The sequence below is a fragment of the Dioscorea cayenensis genome, unplaced genomic scaffold, assembly GCF_009730915.1.
Source record: "Dioscorea cayenensis subsp. rotundata cultivar TDr96_F1 unplaced genomic scaffold, TDr96_F1_v2_PseudoChromosome.rev07_lg8_w22 25.fasta BLBR01001122.1, whole genome shotgun sequence".
Classification (NCBI taxonomy): Eukaryota; Viridiplantae; Streptophyta; class Magnoliopsida; order Dioscoreales; family Dioscoreaceae; genus Dioscorea; species Dioscorea cayenensis.
In genome coordinates this window covers 773-8027 of record NW_024087513.1, presented here as the reverse complement: position 1 = coordinate 8027, position 7255 = coordinate 773, and the positions used below count along the sequence as shown (strand labels likewise).

The window sequence follows — 7255 nt, the reverse complement described above, 5'->3', positions numbered from 1 at the left end:
ACGGTCCAATCACTCTTCTCTTGAAATTGCTACAGTACCAATACAGTGAAATTGACTTGAATCTTCTTGGAAGTTGGCACACATCTCCATGTTTATGAACTCCTCTCGTGTCTTGGTCCTTGAATTGAACAAGAACTTCCAACATTGTGTCTTTATAGCCCATCTTTGCTTCCTTTTTTATTCTTCAAGGCATTCACAACCTATATGCATAAAAGAACACCAAATACACAATATAAGACAAAAACCATGGTAAAAAATGATGCTCTATGCATGTAAAACATATATAAAAATATGTCTACTCAAGCACTTATCACTTCCCGGGTCTTTATTCTTGTTCAACATGTTCTTTTGCAACACCGCCGAGCAAGATGCATATAAAATCAGTGAAGCACTCTCCTCCAACTTCCTCTTTTTAGTCAACAAGTCTATCAAGAATTTCGCATACTTATGCATTTGAGCTAATGCCTCGACAAGAGGAATATTGATGTGGAGTTGCTTGAATAAACTTAGGAACTCTTGTACTGTTCATTCCCTTGGTCATTCTTTAATCTAAAGGGATAAGGGATTATCGGCTTGAAAGGTGGGGTTGCCACCTCCTTCTCTTTGCTTGTTCCCTCTTCAACCTCTATAACCTCGGGTGTGTGTTCTTTTGGCTTCTCCCTGGAAGCCTAACTTCAACCTCATGACCACTTCTCAAAGTGATCGCCTTCACATGCTCTCTAGGGTTGGTCTCGGTATTGCTCGGCAAGCTTCCATGTGGCCTTTCCGAGAGAGACTTCGCAATCTGCCCCACCTGATTTTCAAGCTTATGCAAAGAGGTGGTGTGATTGTGAAGTGTAGCCTCAACTGATTCAAACCTTGTATTTGAAGATTGCACAAATAGAGTCAAGGCCTTCTCCAAATCATTCATTCGGGTTTCCAAACCATAAACTCTATTTTCCATGTTCGGGGCTTGTTGTTGGAAAGCCGATGGCCCCATGGCCTTTTGTTGACCTTGGTTGCTCTACGAGAAATTGGGATGATTCTTCCAACCTGGATTGTAGGTATTGCTATATGGGTTTCCTTGAGTCCTCATGCCATTACCTACAAAATTGACATTCTCAACCGAAGATGCACCACCAATAGAGATCGGGCAATCAGATGGAGCATGTCCTCCACCATACCTGGTGCAAGTACTCACGGCCACCACTCTGTTTGAAGTTAGACGATCTAACTTCTTACTTAATTTTTTCACTTGTGGCGCAAATGAAGTTACTGCATCTATCTCATGAAGACCTGCCACCTTTTCCTTTTCCCTGGCATTCCATTGGTAGCTGTTTAACCCTATTTCTTCAATAAGTTGATAGGCCTCATCGGGAGTCTTGCTACCTAAGGTACCTCCTGCTGCCGCATCTAAGAGTTGTCTTGTACTCGGATTCAACCCGTTGTACGAAGTCTGAACAATCATCCACTCCTGGAATCCGTGTTATGGGCACTTTCTCAGGAGCTCCTTGAACCTTTCCCATGTCTCGAATAGAGACTCCAATTCCGACTATACAAAGGATGAGATCTCATTCCTAAGCTTTGCAGATTTTCCAAGAGGGAAATAATGGGCTAGAAAAGCTTCTACCATCTTCTCCTATGTAGTAACTGAGGCTCTAAGTAATGAGTGTAGCCACTGCTTTGCTCTCGCTTTTAGGGAAAATGGGAAGGCTCTCAACTTGATGGCATCATCTGTCACCCCGTTTATCTTGAGCATATCACACACCTCAAGAAAGTTATCTATGTGACTGTTTGGATCCTCATCGGCCAAACCATTAAACTGTGCGGATGGCTGCAATATGTGGATGAATGTCGGCTTTAGCTTGAAATTCTGAGCTATAATTGGGGGTCACACAATACTCGATTGTGTGCCCAAAACTGAGGGTCTAGCATAATCAGAAAGTGTCCTCTGCTGCTTATTCTATTCTACCATATTATCTGACCCTTCAACTTCCAAATCAGCTAGATTAGATTGTTCTTCCACAGGTCCTTTCCCTTTCCTTCTTAGTGTTCTTTCAAGCTCGGGGTCTTCTTCAATCAATATTGAGGGGTTCCCTCGGGTTATCAACCTAAAGCTGCACAAAGGGAATAAAACAAATCAGAATGATGATAGAAAAGAAAAGGTGAAATAGAACGGATAAAGGAATAAATAAGGAAACAAAAGTGCAAAGTATCTCTAAATGCCTGTTCCATGGCAATGGCGCTAAAAACATGACAGTGCTCCCCGAAAGTGCACGGAGTTGTCGAAGTAATATGTCCCAGGTAAGTAGCGTATCGTATCCACAGGGAAAAGGGAATAAAAATACTTAATTTGCTTCTTAACTATATGAAAGATGAATAGTGATATGTGTGACAAGATTCAATTCTAAGAAGTAAAACAACCCGAAAGAGAACAAAAGTAAAGGAAAAGGTAAGGCAATTGATAAAGATGGGGTACCCGGGTATTGATCTGCCTAGGAAAATCGTTTTAAGTGCAAGAACTCTCTATTATGCTTCCAAACTAATGGAATGGTGAGTCAGGGATGTCCTTTAATGCATGGTGCCAAATCTAGGGTTAACCAAGCCTAATCCTCTACATGTCCCGGAGGAGAGGTTGAACAACCTCTCAACCTCGTACTCGTAAGAAGGATTGCATTAAGCTCTGGGGATTCCAAGTGATAAATCTCTTTCTAATTGTAGACCTAACCCTTTGGTCCAGAAGAAAGATCACTAACCATAATGAAGCCCTAGATGCTAAAATCACCTCAACGCTTCACTCTGTTGCACTCGCAACTAAGCCCCAGCGGATGGTCATCCCTTAGCTCATTCACTCTATTATGGCCAAAAAGAACTCGAGGAACAGAGGTAGAATCTATCACACCGGAGGGGAAAGAGGACGCTCATGTACCTCTCGACTTACCCTCTCAACCCTCTCCAATCAAGCTTTGTCTAACTCTCGTGGTGTGTCACTCACTCACAAGGGCTACCACATGAACTCTCAACCTTAGTGTCACTCTAAGGGAGTATTCAAACAATCAAACATTCAAGATTGGAACTCACAATAACATCAATTAATTGAAACCATAATAAAAAGATTCAATGAAACCAATAAATCCTAGGGTTCATAAATACCCAAGTACCCACTAGGGTTTAGCTCTCCATGGAGCAGAATACAAAAGATAATGAAATCAAATGTAAAAGAAAGCAATCGATAGGAAAACCCCCTCGATAGTCATGGTGATGGTCTTGTGGATAGTCCTTTACTCGTCGCAAGATCCCCTTGTCCGGTATAAGATACGCCTCGCCGAATAAATCCAACGGAGGCTCCCTTACCAACCTTCTTCCAAAGAGATGATGATGCCAGAGCCATAGAACCTGTCTAAATCCCTAGCCAATACCTCTCAAAATCCTTGCCGCAGTCCTCTCTCAAGTTGGGGAAAAGATGGAGAAAAGAATCCTGAAATCGAGGCTGAAATTGGCCTTAAATAGGGTTGGAATCGGGATTCCAAACGCCCCTGTGGATATTTCACACGGGTCTGTGGAATTAACGCATGGCCCTGTGGAATTTCCACACGCCCGTGTGACTCTGTTTTGCTCTTTCTTCGGCCGGCTGTGAACAGTACCTAGTACAGTGGTTTACTACAGTATTGCTACATTACCTGCTACAGTAATCTCATAAAATACTCCCGAATCCATGCTTTCATCGAGATAACGTAAATAGGCACACGTTCACGTCGTAGATCGTCTTAGTTCTTCAATAAACAGTAACACTGGTGGAGATCTTGCTAAATATGCACAAGCCGGAATACTAGGATGTAACTGCCTTCGTGCCCCTCCGAATCATTGCTGTAGCTCGAATACGAGGAGGTTGGCACACATTCTAGCATTCTAAACATGACTCATGTCTCCGCGTTTGAGCCTTCTCAATATCTCCTCCAAATAATGCGTAAAACAATCTACAATGGCTTCTTTCACAAGTAATCGTCTTCACAACACAACCTACATAAAAGTACATAAATACACACGTATTAGTGCTAAAACCTAACAAAAGTAATGCTCATCATATGGAAAGAACACTTCGCATTCTTATCACACAAGCATTATCACAAACCTTGTCACCAACCTTGAACTCCAAGGGCCTCCTCCCTTGGTCAGCATAGTTGACACGCGTCCGAATATGCGTGTATGTACCGCAAGTGCACGGGTGTCAAAGTAATAATTACCCCGGTGAGTGGGTAGTCGAATCCACAGGGAACAGGGCTACTAGTACTAACTTCTTCTCTGCTTTCTAACCTAATGATAAATGGAAAGGTGTGGTGATCTAATGTGCGAAGAAATGAATACCGGAGACAAATATGCAAGGGTAAAATGGATGGAAATCTCAATCAGTAAAAGTGGGGTATTCGGGCAATGCTCCCCCTAGGATTCACGTATTAGGTACCAAATAAGCAAATTGATTCTATGATGAGTAAGTTAAGTCGTGGAAATCCAAATATAATCGGATCCGGCCTCCCGATCACCGATACTAATCCCCTACGAGGTCCCGGTGGAGAAATCGCTCAATCTCAACACCTCACACCACATATGACTGCAAAGCACTCTACGGTATCTAAGAGTTGTATCCGATTCCTAAAGATTGATCCAACCCTAATTCCCGGAGAAGGATCTTAACCCCCTACAAGGTCCCGGCGGAGAAATCTCTCAATCTCACGCCTCACACCAAATATGCTTGCATAGAGCTTAAGGAACAGAGATAGAATACACTCAATCAGAAGGGAGAGGGGACACTCCACTATCTCATGACTCACCCTCTCAACCCTCTTTAATCTTGAAGTTCTAACTCTAATGGAGACCTCTCTCACATCAAAGTAAAAAATCATGCAAATCCAATCAACCACAAGGATTAATTAAACAAGCAAGCAATGAGAATACAAGATTAAAACTTAATCAAACTCGGATTAAATAGAAACACTAAGCAAATCCACAAAAGATGAGAATCCTAGGGTTCACAAGCCCAAATACCCTCTAGGGTTTTAGCTCTCCATGGAGCAACATACAAAACACACCATCAATGTATGAAAGTACATTAAAACCATAGAAATAAACCCCCTTATATATGAACTGAGGGCCTTGATGGAGAGCTTCGACGTCTTGAAAGTCCCACTCCAAAGCTAGGTTCACCGGTGGCTTCCTTGATGCTATGACAGAGGAGGAATCGATCAAAGTTGGTGACGAAGCGCCTCCAAAGCCGCAAAGACCTCCTCTCCAAACCCTAGCCGTCTTACCCATCAAGAGCCGTACAAAAGATGAGAAAGAATAGGGTAAAACGGCTATTTATAGGCCTTAGATCGCGCCTGTCACATGCCCTCACGCGCCCGTGTGGATTTTCCACGTGGCCGCGTGGGCTGCAGAAATTTTCACGCGGGCGCGTGGATAGTAATTTTAATACATTACTACTACAGTAATTTTGCTACAGTACTTTTCACAAAACGCGGTCCAATCACTCTTCTCTTGAGGCCACATATCCGGGCTCACGTCCATGTGGTAGGCTATAAAACTTTTCTTCATCGATGTATCTTTAAGAGGTCTTGCAATCTTCACAAAGAGAAGAAACATGAAGATGTGGCTGCCTTTCCTTCAAACTAGTGAATTGACTTGAATCTTCTTGGAAGTTGGCACACATCTCCATGTTTATAAACTCCTCTCATGTCTTGGTCCTTGAATTGAACAAGAACTCCCAACATTATGTCTTTATAGCCCATCTTTGCTTCCTTTTTACTCTTCAAGGCATTCACAACCTATATGCATAAAAGAACACCAAATACACAATATGAGACATAAACCACAGTAAAAAATGATGCTCAATGGATGTGAAACATATATAAAAATATGTCTACTCAAGCATTTATCAAACTCCCACACACTTAAGTCTTTGCTTGTCCTCAAGCAAAATTAAACATTAAACTCATGGAAAGAAAAGAGAAGTGCTTGGCCTTAGGTTCACCAAAAGAGTACAGGAATAAAATTCTACAGTCATGGAGAGAATCAAACACTAGACAAAACAATCAATGCTCTAGAAAACAATCCAATCAAAAATGAATGTGATAAAATCCGAATGCGTGTGTGTGTGAAAAACTCAACTAATTTCAACACTATGTCCATGATAAGTGCTTGAGTAGACATATTTTTATATATGTTTTACATGCATTGAGCATCATTTTTACTGTGGTTTATGTCTCATATGGTGTATTTGGTGTTCTTTTATGAATATAGGTTGTGAATGCCTTGAAGAGTAAAAAGGAAGCAAAGATAGGCTATAAAGACACAATGTTGGGAGTTCTTGTTCAATTCAAGGACCAAGACACGAGAGCAAATCATAAACGTGGAGATGTGTGCCAACTTCCAAGAAGATTCAAGTCAATTCACTATTTGGTAGGGCACAAAGGCAGCCACATCTTCATATTCCTTCTCTTTGTGAAGATTGCAAGACCTCTCAAAGATACGTCGATGAAGAAAAAGTTTTATAGCCTACCACATGGACGCGTGCCCGGACATGTGGCCTTAAGAGAAGAGTGTTCGGATCGTGTTTTTGTGAAAAGCATCGTAGCAATTTCAACGTAACAGCACCGTAGCAAAAATTGCATCACGCTGACCGCATGGAAATCTCGCGCCACGCGTGGAAATTCTTGCAGCCCACGCGGGCTGCGGAAAAATCCACACGGCGCATGAGGGCACGTGCGATGATGCGATCTAAGGCCTATAAATAGCCGCTTTTGCCCTATTCTTTCTCATCTTTTGTGCGGCTCTTGAGGCGTGAGACGGCTAGGGTTTGGAGAGGAGGTCTTTGCGGCTTTGGAGGCGCTCGTCACCAACTTTGATCGATTCCTCCTCCGTCATAGCATCAAGGAAGCCACCGGTGAACCTAGCTTCGGAGTGGGTCCTTCAAGACGTTGAAGCTCTCCATCAAGGCCATCGCTCATATATAAGGGGTTTATTTCTATGGTTTTAATGTACTTTCATTCATTGATGGTGTGTTTTGTATGTTGCTCCATGGAGAGCTAAAACCCTAGAGGGTATTTGGGCTTGTGAACCCTAGGATTCTCATCTTTTGTGGATTTGCTTAGTGTTTCTATTTAATCCGAGTTTGATTAAGTTTTAATCTTGTATTCTCATTGCTTGCTTGTTTAATTAATCCTTGTGGTTGATTGGATTTGCATGATTTTTTACTTTGATGTGAGAGAGGTCTCCATTAGAG

The 7255-nt window shown here is 42.2% G+C and overlaps 1 non-coding gene across 1 annotated transcript; it reads left to right on the top strand.

Moving 5' to 3' along the window:
• Window positions 1-1457: 1457 nt before the first annotated feature.
• LOC120255655 lies at window positions 1458-1564 on the top strand. The gene has a single exon (XR_005535068.1). It is a non-coding gene; the product is annotated as a small nucleolar RNA R71 (small nucleolar RNA).
• The last annotated feature ends 5691 nt before the right edge of the window (window positions 1565-7255 follow it).